Below are 15022 nucleotides of genomic sequence, written 5' to 3' on the forward strand. Positions count from 1 at the left end.
TCATATACCATGCAATTCACCCATTTAATGCAGTGGTTTTAAGTAATAAAGGTTATCCCTTAAGTAATAGTCACAGCTATGCAACCATCACCACAATCAACTTTAAACACTGTCATCATCCTAAAAAGAAACCCCATTCCATTAGGAGTCACTCCGCATTTTCCTCCCAAACCCCCAGCTCTATTTTCTGTCTCTATAGGTTTGCCTATTCCTGATGTTCATGAAAATGGAATCATGTAATAAATATGTGGTCTTTGTGACTGGCTCTTTTCACTTAGCATAATGTTTTCAAGGTTCGTCAATGTTGTGACATGTATCAAGACTTAATTTCTTTTTATTATCAAATAGTATTCCATTGTATGAATAAACCACACTTTAGCTGTTCACCAGCTGATGAACATTTGAGTTGTTTCTATTATTGGCTATTATGAATAATGCTGCTGTGAACGTTTGTGTATAAGTTTTTAAGTGGATGCATGTTTTCACTTCTCTTGGTTATATAACTAGACATGGAATTGCTGAGTCATATGATAATTCAATGTTTAACATTTTGAGGAACTGCCAAGACTGTTTTCCCAAGCAACTGCATCATTTTACATTCCCAGCAGCAGTGTATGAGGGTTCCAATTTCTCCATACTCTGGGCAGTATTTGCTATTATCTATCTGTCTTATTGCCATCCTGGTGGGTGTAAAATAGGTCCCCTGGCACTCTTGGCACTCTTCTGCCGTACTCTTTTTGTTTTCCATAGCACATTTTATCTTCTAACATTTATTATTTCTATTGTTTGCTTTCTGGCCCCATTTTCCACTAGATTATAAATTCCATGAAGATAGGGATTTTTGTCTTCTTTGCTGGTAAAATCCCAAGCAACTGGAATAGTGTCTGGCTTATGCTAAGCATTCAGTAAGTGTTTGTTGAATGAATTAATTAATGAAAAGCTCTTTCATTAATTAATAAGATGGACCTTATCCTATCCCAGTATGGGACATTGGGAAGTAGATGTTTGTGATTTGGAAAATGCTAGAATTTTGGAGGGAAAAGGCTATAGCTGTTTTCAGTTCTGACTTCATGTTCATATCATTGAGAACTTAAGAGCCTTACGGAGTCTTAAAAAGCCAAAATAGACAAAATAAATATTTCACGAAATTTAATGGACACGTTGAGGGTCCATTCACTTACGTAACTGTAACTGTGTGCTCTGTATGGTACGAGCCATTTAAAGGTCAATGTGCGGGCATCACGGACACAAAATGGAGGTGGGGCAGGTGTTGTGTTTTAGGTCAACCACTTATGTACTTACGTATTTTATAACTGAAGCTAATCAGACCAAATGAGTGTTAGAAATTCTGTGAATAAGAGATAATATATAGTAATCTTACCATAATACTTTCTTGAAATCCTTTTATTCTGTTTTCCTAAAGATATATGATGGTATTAAAACAAATTTCCTCTATGCATTAAATGTGAAGGAGACTAAGTGTTCCTCTTCATTTTTTTTCTCCCAGTAGAATGGATCTTTTCTTAGTTCAGTCTTCTTACTCATAGGTGGATTGGAAGAATCATTATGGCCCCACCTTTTAACTTATGGAGCATTTATTATTCATTATAGGTCTGTTTTAGAGGTAAAACCCATTTATGGGAAAGAGCAATATACTGTGAGTGCTAACTTTTTGTATGTTTGTGGTAATTAAAATTAGTGGTTTCATAAATATGAAAACCTTCCATGATGGGTTTAAAATAGCCAGCTGCACAATGAATGACCAAACCATCTTGACCCACCTTCTATAGGTAAATGCAAACCATAAAATCTTACTTCTAAATGGAGCTGAGGAGACTCCCTTGTTTCCTGTACATTCTAGAAAATGTGATAGTGTTTACTGAATCCAAGCTGAGCTCTAGGTTTAAATTTGCTGAGCCACAGAGCTGACTAGGATCTGAGGCCTCTAGCCTTTCCCAGGGGGAATTTAGGTTTTTATAGGACAAGTGAGCTCAGATAAGCAAGGCATTTTCACTGAGCATTCTATGAAAACATTCTCAAACGTGTCATGGATGCCATCCATGATACCTAATAATCAGATTTTGCTGATTTCTGATTATAAATGACATTTTAAAAAGAATCAAACCCACTAGAATGAAATGTAGAATTGTTAACTTATGTTTCTTTTTTTCTTTGCCACATTTACTTCCTAAGGGAAATGTGGAGGAAAGGAGCAATGATTCCATCGATTTTTTAATAAAAAAGGCTTCCATTGGGATGAGACATAGTAACTTTGTATTGTTTTAAAAGAGAATCTGATTGCTTATATGCCTTACTTGGGTGGATAAGTTCCTAATTTCATTTTCCTTGGGAGTGGTGCCACTTTTAAACTTTTAAAGGTACCACAGAACTTCTGGCCTGGGTCAGAGAACCCATGTCAGGAAAGTCCATCATTTTATTTCCTTTTCATATTATTTCCCTTTGTGGTTTTGTTTTGTTTTTTTTAATCTTATGATATGAATCCGGTCTTTATCACTAAGGGCTAAGTCCTGGAAAATGACTGTTTTTTGGCATATATATTTTCCTGATTCGTTTCCCACTTGGAATATAAATTATAGGTTAATTCGTATTTCTTTTGTTAAGTGAAAGGAGTTTGCTCATCTAGGCTTATAACATTTTTTTGTCCTGAGTTTTCTTCAGCTGCTTTCCCAAATCCAGACTCTTTCGGTTTTGAAATGGATACTCTTAAATTTTTCTTTATTTGAAAGTATAAGTGTTTACTTAGTACCTATTATAAGATACGGCATGAGAGACTATGTGAGAAATACAAGAGAATAAAAAGCATGGGTGGAGAGAAGATTGGATACTGGAAAGCAGTTAGTGAATACATAATACATCAATGTAGTTAAAATTCTTTGAAAATTCCTTCTGATCTGTTCTTCATCTAGACATATGGCTGTCAGCCTTAATGTAGTCCAAAAGTATCTTACAATTTAATTTATTTTTAAAATTGTGGTAGAAAACACATAACATAAAATTTACCACCTTAACCATTTTTAAGTGTACAGTTCAGTAGTGTCAAGTATATTTACATTGTTGTGCAACAGATCTCCAGAACTTTTCATCTTGCAAAAATTAAACTCTACCCATTAAACAATAATTCCCCATTTCCTCTCCTCCTCAACCCCTATAATTTGTCTTTTAAAAAGACCTTAAGTGAATCATGTGCAAAACATTAGCGACATGAACTAAAAATCTTCTATTTAAATCTGATGTTAACATGTTGCTGGCATTATGTAGTCCTTGCTTGTTGTTTCTCAGTTCAGTGCTAAAGAGTTAAATTTAGTTACTACCCCATGAGGTATGAAAAATGTTCCCTTAGGAAATTCCCTGGCGGTCAAGTGGTTAGGTCTGCGCTTTCATTGCTGAGGACACGGGTTCAATCCCTGGTCAGGCAACTAAGATCCCTCAAGCTGCATAGCGTGGCCAAAAACAACAAAAAAAAGTTCCCTTTGAATAATTTGTATAATTTGCTACATGTGCAGCATATGAAAAGCATTTTTTTAAACAAAGTAAATTAATTTTTATTTCTGTTTCTCATTTGAAGTTTTTTTTGTGATTAAACTTAAAATAGGAGCAAGGTATATAGATATTAATAATAATGATAACTAACTCTTGTTGAGTTTTTACTGTGTGCCAGATGCTATATTAAATGTTTGAAGTCTTCCCAGTTACTCTATGGGTAGGTTGCTATTATAATCCCCGTTTCACTAATGGATAAATTAAGGCACAGAAAAGTTAAAAAACTTGCCCTAGGCTCCAGGGCTTGGGAGTAGCATAGCCTGTATTTGAACCTCAGAAGCCTGGCTTGAGTCTTCATTCTTAACCCCTGTACTGTGCTGCCTTCTAGATCAATAAGCATATCAGGTAAAAATCTCAGTAGAATATTGTCAAAGGGATATAGATATGTATAAGGAGAAATGGAAAGTAGGGGAGAAAAATACCTAATATTGATGGGGTGCCTACTTTGTGTCGAACACTTTACAAGACGTTTTAATCGTTCTAATGTCCATCTGGGTCATGTTTTGCTACCTCTGTTTTCATATGCAGAAACTAAGGCATGAAGTTGAAGAGCTTGCCTGTGATCACCTGCAAGTTGCAAGCTCTGGATTTGAACTCAAGATGTATTTTTTAAAGGGCTAGAATATATACTTCTATTTTCTAGCTTTTTCCATGTTTAAGAAGAATTGAAATCACCTGATATCACCGTCATAATCAGAAATTTAGAAACAGAATGGAAAGGGAAAGTACTGAAGGGGAGCATTATATCAAAGTGTAAAGTTAGCACTGCTATCAAACTTTGAACATTATAGTTCCAGTTACAATGAAAAGGAACTTCTTCCCAAACACCAAACATTTTTTGGTATTTTGCCTTGGAAAATAAAAGTTTTAGTGAAGTTACTCTTGGTCCTCTCACTGCAGGCTCAGGCAGGAAGCTAGGTTTAGTCTAGGCATGGACAAGTGTTGCCGGAGAAATAATGTTCTTTATAAATACTGTACATTCTGTTGTGTAGGCAAGATGGTAGGTAGAAGAGGGGAACGTTTAAAATGCTCAAGAGCACAAACTATTTAATCATCTGGAGAAACCTGGTCTGATTAGATACGTATATGGAAGTAGTGAACATGGACTTGGGGGGATGCCTACTGGGTCTTCTTACTTAGACTGGTGACTCACACCTATCAGTTTGAGATGGTAATATTTTAATACGTATTGTTCATAGGCTAACTAAATAAAATAGGTGCTAAACACCTGAAATTAATATAATGTTGTACATCAATTACACTTTAATTTAAAAAGAAAGCAGGCTATTAAAGATTATAGTAACCCCCTTTAAAAAATTGCCCTAAATTTCACATGCCTGTAATCCTGGACAATAGAATTTAATATTGAAATGAAGGGGAATATCTTAATCTCAGATAGTTTAGTATTACTAAGGTCTCTTTCATATCCACTCTTGGCTTGTCAGCTGGCTGCCTGATGAGTGTTAAGACAAGATATTATCCCATTTCAATCAACATGGCTGAGTCCCTGAAATGGATAAGATTGTCCTAGAGTAGATGGGGAAGGGTATCAAAGAAGTCCAGGCTCTCTAGAAGCTTCTTCTCTAATGGGTATTGTTTATGATCTTCTAGCTTAAAAAAAAACCTCTTTACCATTCAGAGCTGAGATTCACTTCTCTTGCCTATCAGTGGGAAGTTAGAAGCTAATTTCTCGAAGGATGATTATCATTGTCTTTATTTCAAACATCTGTGCCTTTTGTGGTCTTCACCCTGTTTTGGGTTTACTGTCTTTGAATGTGAAGAGACAAGCCATGGAAGCACACAGACTTTCCATCAAACAGGATGAACCCCCAGGGCACCTGTCTAGTGCCTTTGTGCCTCTCATGAGCTTAGGTGAGTCAGCCTGGAAGGAGGAAGGACAAGCGGTGTTTCACGTAGCTCACAATTCCTGGCCTCTAATTACTCTCCTGAGATCACTTGTACTTCCTGGCCCATCTGGGATCGGGGACTTCATTGTTCTAATCCTGAACCTTTATCCCCTGGCAATAAAACCCATGAGTCCCTTTGGATGGATTTGCCATGGCTGTTCCCAGCTTGTCCTCTCTGGGAACAGAAGTGACTTCAGCTGCTGCTCTGCTGTTTGCACAAGGCAAAGGCGATCGATCACCTCTTCTCTCCTCCCATCTCAACTTTTTCTGTCACCTGAAATTTTAGAAGTATTACATACACTGTTCAATGAAAAAGTATGATGCTGAACAGTTTTTTTAATCGATTTCTTTTTGTTTTTAATAAATTTATTTATTTTTGGCTGCATTGGGTCTTCGTTGCAGCACACAGGTTTCTCTATTTGCGAGGACCCGGGACTGCTCTTCGTTGCGGTGCACGGGCTTCTCATTGCAGTGGCTTCTCTTGCTGTGGAGCACGGGCTCTAGGCACGTGGGCTTCAGTAGTTGTGGCACTCAGGCACAGTAGTTGTGGTTTGTGGGCTCTGGAGCACAGACTCAGTAGTTGTGGCACACGGGCTTAGTTGCTCCGTGGCATGAAGGATCTTCCCACACCGGGGCTCGAACCCGTGTCCCCTGAAGTGGCAGGTGGGTTCTTTTTTTTTTTTTTTTTTGAGGTACGCGGGCCTCTCACTGTTGTGGCCTCTCCCGTTGCAGAGCACAGGCGCCGGACACGCAGGCTCAGCGGCCATGGCTCACGTGCCCAGCCGCTCCGCGGCATGTGGTGGGATCTTCCTGGACCAGGGCACGAACCCGTAATCCCTGCATCGGCAGGCGTACTCTCAACCACTGTGCCACAAGGGAAGCCCCTGAACAGTTTTAAAGCATCCGACCTTTTATGTAAAAAAGGGAAAAATTAAAATGAGCATTTGAATATGCCTAAGGAAGTCTGGGAGGATACATAAGGCACTAATAAAAATGGTTATTTGCTTGTGGAGTAAGGGTGAGTTTCAATTTGAATAGGTGGGGTACAGGGTAAGAGCCAGTGGGGGACAGAGAGAAAGTGAGATTTTCTACTGTATTCTTTTATAATTTGAAATATGAGAATGTACTACCATCTAAAAATTGCCCAACAAAAATTAACTTTAAAAAGGTTTTCTGGGCTTCCCTGGTGGCGCAGTGGTTGAGAGTCCGCCTGCCGATGCAGGGGACACGGGTTCGTGCCCCAGTCCGGGAAGATCCCACATGCCATGGAGCGGCTGGGCCCATGAGCCATGGCCGCTGAGCCTGCGCGTCCGGAGCCTGTGCTCCGCAACGGGAGAGGCCACAACAGTGAGAGGCCCGCGTACTGCAAAAAAAAAAAAAAAAGCTATCTAAGCACCAGGTAAACAGATGATTACTGTCAGGTTTTTGGAGGAAGTTGTGTCACTGATTTCCCAAGAGGAGGAAGGGATTGTAGACATCTTCCTCTTTTTTAAGGCTATGAGGGGTAAAAAGAGGGTCTGTGTAGTTCTTCTTTCATATTTCTGCCTTGAAAACCTAGAGACTCTTTGGGCTCTGCTGTAAGAAAATTTAGTGTTAAAAAGCATCTACTTAACATCTTTTTTGATGAGTCAGAGCTTTTCACTGCTGATGAATAGCAACAGGGAATTTATTGGTTCACATAACTGAGAAGCCCAGGGGCACACAACCTTCAGGCATGGTTTGATCCAGGTCCTTAGAAGCTAAGATTAGAAATCTGCCTCCTTTTTGGGCCTGTATTCCTCTGTACTGGCTTTTTTTTTTTTAATTTAGGCTCTCCTTTTACGGAGGCAAAGTGGCTGATTACTAGCCGCCCTAGGCTCCTCTTCAGCTAGTTTTACAGATCCAGAAGAAAGAAAACGCCTACTTTTCCTGCTGTTACCAAAATTCTTGGGCCTGGGTCTCATTGGTACAACTCAGACACAGCCCCTCTCTGATCCAGTCACCAACGCCAGGAAGGTACTGGGCTTTGACTGGATAAGCCTGGGAGCCCTGGAGCCCAGGGTTGGGGTTAGCCTCACACAGGTAACATGGACTCAGAGAGGCGGAGGATGGTTCCTCAAAGGCTAAATATCATGAGGGCTGTTTCTAAGATAAATAGAAAAGGTAGAAAAGGGTACTAGACATGCCTCCCCTACCTCCCTGCAAAAACAAAACAAAACTGAAGTGCACAGTATCTACTCTGCAGTGTATCATTTCTAGCATCATGGAGATGAAATGATACACAAGACATACCTCATAGAGCTTAGACTAGAGTCATGTGAATGTGCAACTATGTATCCATGTAGCAATAAAAAAATAGTAAGTGCTATAACAGCAATAATAGTAATAGCTAACATTTATTCAGTGCTTTCTAGATTCTAGGCTAGTCTAACATTTATTTGTTTTAACTCATTTAATCTCCAGAAGAACCAGAAAGTAGCAGCTGTTATTTCATTTTGTAAATGAGAAAGTAGAGGCACAGAGAGGTTATTTAAAAGTGCTCTAGGGACTTCCCTGGTGGCGCAGTGGTTAGGAATGTGCCTGCCAATGCAGGGGACACGGGTTCAAGCCCTGGTCCAGGAAGATCCCACATGGCGTGGAGCAACTAAGCCCGTGCGCCACAACTACTGAGCCTGTGCTCTAGAGCCTGTGAGCCACAATTAGTGAGCCTACGTGCCACAACTACTGAAGCCCATGCACCTAGAGCCCATGCTTTGCAACAAGAGAAACCACCACAATGAGAAGACTGTGCACCGCAACAGAGAGTAGCCCCTGCTCGCCGCAACCAGAGAAAGCCCGCGCATAGCAGTGAAAACCCAATGCAGCCAAAAATAAATAAATTATTTTCAAAAAAGTGCTCTAGGGACTTCCCTGGTGGTCCAGTGGCTAAGACTCTGCACTCCCAATGCAGGGGGCCCAGGTTCAATCCCTGATCAGGGAGCTAGATCCCACATGCCGCAACTAAGAGTTCACGTGCTGCAACTGAATGATCCCACATGCTGCAACTAAAGATCCCACACACCACAATGAAGATCCTGTGTGCCACAACAAACATCCGGCGCAGCCAAATAAACAAACAAATAAAATTTAAAAATAAAAGTGCTCTAGTTAGAAAATAAACATGGTTACCATAGGGGAAGCGGGGGGACAAATTAGGGGATTAACAGATGTACACTACTATATGTAAAACAGATAAACAACAAGACTTACTGTATAGCACAGGGAACAGTATTCAATATTTCGTAATACCTATAATGGAAAAGAATCTGGAAAAGAATATATATATCTGAATCACTTTGCTGTATACCCAAAACTAACACAACATTGTAAATCAACTATACTTAAGTTAAAAAAAAAAAAAAGAAAAAGTGCTTTAGGAGCATAGAGAGTTATTATGGATTCTACCAGCCTGAATAGTGAGATCGCCATGCAGGGGGCGCTGTTTGAAGAGGACTTAAAATTCTAGCAGGATTTCACTGTAGAGGGAGAGGGAAACAGCTTGATTCTAGCAGCAAGAAACAAAGGAATGTAGCAGAGGAAGTGCAGGAAGTGTTTAGGAAATGGCAAGAAGTAAAGGTTGACTTTAACATTGGGCGTTTGCAAAAGTGAGGTGAAAAAAGAAGTGAGGGGAAGAATGGTTCTTTGGGACCAGTTGTAAAGGTTGGCTGCTGCTGTGAGGAGTTGGACTTGTTCAGGAGTCTGTAGGATTTGTGAGTAGGGGGAGTGGCGTGGATAAACAAGAAAATGGCCAGACCCCTGAGTGTTTTGAGATGGAGCTGTTGGCTTTATTTCTCTGCCTTACATTCTTGAGATGGTTTGGAAGGTTTTTGCAAATGTCCTGTTGGGTGGCATTTTGGTGATTGTAGTTCTTTAAATGATTTAGCTAAGCCCTAGTGAAGGGTCTTTTAAAAAGGAGACCATTTCTTGACATTCTGTTTTCTGTAATGACTACTGAGGGAGAGGTAAAGCAAAGCCAGGCTCTTAGAGAACACTTTCCACGCAAGACAAGCAGGTCTCTGTTTCTGTCTCTGTTTCACAGTAAGGCCATTCAGGACTCAGAACCAAGGAGATAACATGGTCCGCTTATTTAATGGTCTCCTATTTGCTCTTCTATTTTGTTCCGACATTAAACGGTGTTAGAATTGAGAATTAGGGCTCTCTTTCCCTGCCAAAAGAAAACACAAGTGGCTTGTGGACTGCAAGATTTACTCTCACAGATACTTCCAGAGTAATATAAAATCTTGGCCATGCATCCACAGAAAGGAGCTGGCGGCATGTGCCCCAGCCTCCTCTCCTGAATGCAGGCTCCGTGCCCAGAAGGACATCATAAATCACTTATAATTTATGATGAGTCCAATCGTGTGCTACACCCTGCTAGTTGGCTGGTGTCTGTCCTCTACACACTGTGACCTCCCTTCTTCAGAGCATACAGGGACTTTTTCAGATGAGCCATAGGACAGAGCTGAGGATTTTCCCTTGGGCTGGTCCAGCCAAGCAGTCAAGTTGGGAGAAGACTGAAGACGCTTGTTCTTACGGTTTTGCCACAGGTCTCGCTTGCTCTCTCCTACCCTGGAGGTGGGGAAGGGGCAGAAAATAAGACCATGGTTAGCCTATTTTCTTTTGTTTAGCCTATTTCTTTTAATCCATTGTTTTCAACAAATACACTTTTTTTTTTTCTGAGTGCCAACAACCTGCAAAGAAAGCACTGTTGGGGATACAGCAGTCAATGAAACAGAGTTTTGGTTCTCATGGAGACTACACTTACACAAAGTTAGTAGATCCCATGTCCGAGGTCAGGACACAGTTTGCAGGTTAAGAAGGATAAAGATCGGAAAAGGAGCAAGCTATTCTCCATCAGGTATACAGGGAAGGGACTTCTAATAAGGTGACCTTTGAGCAAAGACTTGAAGGAAGTGAGGGAATGAGCAGGAAGTGATGGAATGAGCCCTGTGGGGGTCTGAAAAATCACATCCCAGTAAGGCCAGAGGCCACCAGGCAGGAGTTTGCCTCAGGTGAGAAGCAGCAGGGGCTGCAGGGGCTGGAGCGGAGAGAGCCAGGAGGGAGTGGTTAGGAGTCGATCAGGTTGGGGGAGGGCCATCCTGGAGTAGGGGGTGGGGCATCTTAGGGACCATGGCAAGGAGTTGAGATGTTATTCAGTGTGAGATGGACAGCCATTGGAAGTTTTTGGAAGAGTGGTCCTTTTCAAATACTTGAAAAACCAGAGTATAGGTATGAAGTCGGGAAAATGGAACACAGTGCTTCCTTCACTTGGAGAGAACATGAACTGTTGTAATCAGGATTGAACTGTCAGAACTTTAATTCACCCAAAGTGGGGAGTAAAACAGAAATCATGGTTCTGCACAAAGAAATACTGGCAAGGATGTAGAGAAAAGGGAACCCTCTTCCACTCTTGGTGGGAATGTAAATTGGTGCAGCCACTGTGAAAAAGAGTAGGGAGATTCCTCAAAAAACTAAAAATAGAACTACCATATAATCAGCAATTCCACTCCTGGGAATATATCCAAAGAAAACAAAAACACTAATTCGAAAAGATACATGCACCCCAATGTTCATAGTAGCATTACTTACAATAGCTAAGATATGGAAGCAACCGAAGTGTCCATCAGCAGATGAATGGATAAAGAAGATGTGGTATATATTTACAATGGAATATTCCTCAGCCATAAAAAGAAGGAAACACTGCCATTTGCAGCAATGTCGATGGACCTAGAGGTTATTATACTTAGTGAAATAAGTCAGACAGAGAAAGACAAGTACTGTATGTTATCACTTATATGTGGGATCTAAAAAATAAAACGAATGAACATAACAACACAGAAACAGATCACAGAAATAGAGAACAAACTAGTGGTTACCGGTAGGGAGAGGGAAGGGAGGAGGGGCAAGATAGGAGTAGAGGATTGAGATAGAAACTACTACACATAAAAGAAATAAGCAATAAGAATATATTGTACAGCACAGGGAAATATAGCCGGTTTTGTAATAGCTTTAAATGGAGTATAATCCATAAAAATATTGAATCACTATGTTGTACACTTGAAACTAATACAATAATGTAAATCAACTCTATAAAAAAAAGAAATCATGGTTTTGCTTGGCCTTGCGGTAAAAATCACACATGCTTTTTCAATTAGGATAAAACTGAGTAACCATGAGGCATTTACTCAACTGGCAACAATACTTTTCATGGAGAAGCCCAACTATTACATTCAGTGATCTGTGTCCTGCTAAGTCTCTTCCCCAGCAGGATTCTGGGTATGCTACAGCTGTGAGTGAGAACCGCGCCCCCCGCCCCAGCATTACTGCTGTTGTTGAGCAGATGAGTGTGAGCTTCAGAGTCGAAGAGCAGCTGGTGGATACTTGGGATCAGATTCTAGGAGGCTTCCATGACCCACTTTGCTCTCAGTGGACCCAGAGTCACTCTTGCTGTTTTCCACTCACAGACGACTGGCTCGAGTCTAGAGCTGTGGGGAGCGTGGGCTTGACGAATGGGCTGAAGTTACAGGGCGGGAGTGCGATTTTGGCTCCTGGTGAGGTATTCCTTCCTAAAAGTGAGGGCAATGGAGAACTGGAGGGGGGCTGTGCCACAAAGGGACCCTCCTGCCTCCGAATGTCTTCAGGCAGGTGAGCACATCTCAGGAATGTTCCTGAAAGGGCTCCTGCTTTGTGTGGTATGTTGGACTAGAATGACCTCGCGGATTCATTCCAATGCAAGACACTTCTGAGCCCATGAAAAAGTGTCCAGTGAATGTGTTCTGCAAACACACAGACACTCTGTAAACATGAGGCACATATTTTAAAAGATGAAGAGTGAGATACTTGTTCTGGGAGTACGGTGGTTGGAACTTGGTGCCTTGACAAAATACCTTCCGTGCTTAGTTGCCTGTAGTTTGTTCTCCTTGGCCCAGGACACAGATATCTGCATTATGTGTTAAAAATGCCCTCAGCCAAAGACCAAACAAATAGCCAAAGGCATTTTCCTATCAGGGCCCCTTTATAGGAGGTAGAGCAAGAGAACAAAGCAGTGGAGTTTGATTCTTGGCAGGAAGCCAAGCTGCCGAGGTCTAGCTCCAGTATTTACATGGAAGAAAGAGGAGGGATTTTTAGCTGAGATTAAGTTAGAATTAAAGCAACAGAAAACTTAACACTAAACTAAAGCATCCTCTGGGATCCATAACGGAAAGGCAGAAACAAGAGGATATTTTCGGGCTCTCTGATGATTTTTTTTTTTTTAAGTTCAAATATGAAAGCTTTTAAAAGGTGCCCAAAGCAGAGATTACAGAATGGCCTTGATTAGTGATCCAGGATCACCCACTATTTGAGCTGGACCACCTGTCCTTTAGCGGCCATTGAATCTCATCCCTCGATTTACAGATAATGGGTCAGGGGCCTTGGAACTTGAAGAGTTCCCAGCATCACACAACTGGCCGTGGAAGCTCTGGAGCTAGCATCCAAGACTTCTGACAACTATTTTGTGTTTTGGGCCACTTTACCGGAGGAGCAAACAATTAGAAGCTCTGTTTCCTAAGAGCCAGGGGCAGACGGCCACAATGACTGTGTTCTGAATAGGCAGTGCCTTCCGTTTCCCAGGATGTGGGCTCGTCCTGTGCCCAGTGGTGCCTGCAGCCTCAAGCTTAGTGCAGCACAGCTGGGGGTCTCTGGGCCCAGCCCCAGGAGTAGGGGCTGAGATCCCGCTGTGAGAGGTCTCAGAGGCCTGCTCCCGCTGGAGGCCCAGTCAGGTGTGAATGGGTCCTACTGAACCCCTCACACAATCTCCGCAGTGCCCCGGTGGCATTGTGGGTGCTCTTGTTTGGCTTCCTGTGCTGACCGGGGTTCTCTCCTCTTTGACAAAGCTGAACACGTTGGAGCTGCCTTTAAGCAACAGTACTCTTTTTACATAAAAGAGCTCCCATAAAAGAACAGCTCCTGCTGGCCCCCCATACCCAGGTAACTTTGTCTGTTGAAATCGCCAACATTTCAGTGAGCTGTTGTCACTTGCTTCTGCAAGGGGTGGTGGAGAGTGGGGCTGGGTGAGTGACCTAAAGGGGCGTGGGGTTTCTGTGTGTGTCTCCAAGTGAACCAATGAGATGTTCAGTATCATTCTTTTGACCTTTCATTCACTTACTCATTTATTCATTTTCTTGTTTGTTTACATTCTGAGTCTAACCAAAAAAAAAAAGTTGGACAAAACTTAGAACAAAGAGTACACATATGCTATACATAAAATATAAATGAAGTCAGGTCACTTGCTAAGAAGGAGGAAACAGATTTCATCCATGAATTATATGAAATCTATGGTAAATATCAAGCTTTTCTCTGACTTTTCTGGCAACCAAGATACATAATTCCTAGTTATCGGAAAGGGGAAAAAATCCAATTTCTTTAAGAGACTAAGTGTTGCTATTCTGGGGCTCATGTCATCGCTTAATACACAGCTGCTGGTCTAAGGCACGTCCCTCCCTCCCCCACCCAGTGTCCTAGCATCAGGCCACCTGGAGCACCCCCCCAAAAAACACGTTCTCAGTATGTGTGAGGGTGTGGCTTGGGGCAATGGGGTTTCATTTAGGTCTTGAAATTATGTTGTCCAGGGTGACTTTAGGATTTGCAAATTATGAAGCCAAGGGTAGGAATATTAGTGGGGGGGGGGTCAGAATCTAGTCCCACTGTGCATACCCACTCTCCACCAATGTACCTTTCCTTTTCCCCAAAGAGCCCTAGGTAGATCTCTTCTCTGGCCCTGTTTTAGGTGTCAAGGTGCTTTCTTGAACAGGACATCCAGAGGGAATAGAGATTGGCAAACGCACTTTGAGGAATGTTGGCTCAAAGGATTAGAAGATGACCCTTGAAAGGGGGGAATGGAACTAGTGGTCATATAGACATGTAGGGTTTAGGAACTAATATTATAGACATACAAGGTGAATACTACTGAAGTCCCACCCTGAGCTCCTAAACTCCTAAACTCTGAAATTGTACCAGGAATTTACTTTCTTCCAGAAGAAGAGTCAGTGTTGAGTTTCCCATTCCTTTACATACTATGAAAACATGAATTAACTCCATCCTCCCAAGACTTGGGATTTGTCAGGGGATACACCAGAACACTCTAGAACTTGTGAGTATGGCAGGGAAAAGAATTACAGAAATGTTGGACTTTTGTAATAGATGATGTGAGAAAGAAAACACTAGAAAAGTAGTCCCTTCTGTCTGGGGTTCAGATGAGTTACCTGAGTGTCTAGTGAAAGTTTATTTTCCATATAAGCGCATTCATACATTGCACATTCATCATTCACAGATGCCTGTGTTTTAGAATGCATCGTTACTAAAGAAAGGGGTATTTCCGAGTGAGAAGTAGCCTTGGTGCTCCATAGTTGATATGAGATAATGTGTCTGGATTCGTGGCCACATTCTGTTATTTGGAAGACGAGGCTCAGTGGCTGAGCTTCAGGTCTTGGGCTAGGGTTATTTGCCCTGTCCTAATTATGTGGATTCCAATCACGTGGTTTGCTAGGCAACCAGAA

General features: G+C 41.6%; 1 protein-coding gene across 5 annotated transcripts in view; it reads left to right on the forward strand.

Annotated features, from left to right (window-relative positions):
• PHACTR2 (phosphatase and actin regulator 2) overlaps positions 1 to 15022 on the forward strand; it is a gene marked incomplete at its 3' end in the record, with an annotated part of 260934 nt that overhangs the window by 187995 nt on the left and 57917 nt on the right. The window lies entirely within an intron of this gene.

The sequence above is a fragment of the Stenella coeruleoalba genome (genome assembly GCF_951394435.1).
Source record: "Stenella coeruleoalba genome assembly, chromosome: 12".
Classification (NCBI taxonomy): domain Eukaryota; kingdom Metazoa; phylum Chordata; class Mammalia; order Artiodactyla; family Delphinidae; genus Stenella; species Stenella coeruleoalba.